Here is a 933-nt window from a genome sequence, read left to right as displayed (position 1 = left end):
GAAGAGCGGGGCATGGGAAATTATTAATGGGTTTCGGAGTTTCAGCTTTGCAAAATGAAAAGAGTTCTGGAGATGCATGGTGGTGATAGTTGCACACAATGTGAATGTAGTTAATGACACTGATGTGTGCACTTCAAAGTGTTTTAAATGGTTAATTTTGTGTTATGTATATTTTACAAGAAAATAATTGGAAAAAATTAAAATAGTGTGGGCTTTCTGGGGGCAAACTGGTGGCAGCGTTGAGGGAAGGGCAGGGGAAATTCAGTGAGATGGCAAGGGGCATAGGTTTTTGTTTTGTTTGTTTTTTTTGGTTTTTTTGACCGCACCACATGGCATGTGGGGTCCTAGTTCCCTGACCAGGGATCTAACCTGTGCCCCCTGCAGTGGAAGTGTGGAGCCCTAACCACTGGACCGCCAGGGAATTCCCAGGGTATAGTTGTTGTTGTTGTTTTTATAAATTTTATTTATTTATTTATTTATTTTTGGCTGTGTTGGGTCTTCGTTGCTGCGCACGGGCTTTCTCTAGTTGCGGCGAGCGGGGGCTACTCTTCGTTGCGGTGTGCGGGCTTCTCATTGCAGTGGCTTCTGTCGTTGCGGAGCGTGGGCTCTAGGCACGCGGGCTTTAGTGGTTGCGGCACGTGGGCTCAGTAGTTGTGGCACACACGAGCTTAGTTGCTCCGTGGCATGTGGGATCTTCCTGGACCAGGGATCGAACCCGTGTCCCCTGCATTGGCAGGTGGATTCTCAACCACCGCCCCACCGGGGAAGCTCCAGGGCATAGTTGTTATATGCGATGCTGCCACCAGGGAAACATCCCCAGTGGAAGAGTGGCCAAGGACTTTTAAAAACAAGGTGATCTAGGGCCTCCCTGGTGGCGCAGTGGTTGAGAGTCCGCCTGCCGATGCGGGGGATACGGGTTCGTGCCCCGGTCCG

The sequence above is a fragment of the Lipotes vexillifer genome, unplaced genomic scaffold (assembly GCF_000442215.2).
Source record: "Lipotes vexillifer unplaced genomic scaffold, Lipotes_vexillifer_v1.1 scaffold205, whole genome shotgun sequence".
NCBI lineage: Eukaryota > Metazoa > Chordata > Mammalia > Artiodactyla > Lipotidae > Lipotes > Lipotes vexillifer.
The sequence above is the reverse complement of the archived record's forward strand: the minus strand, read 5'-3'. Positions refer to the sequence as shown.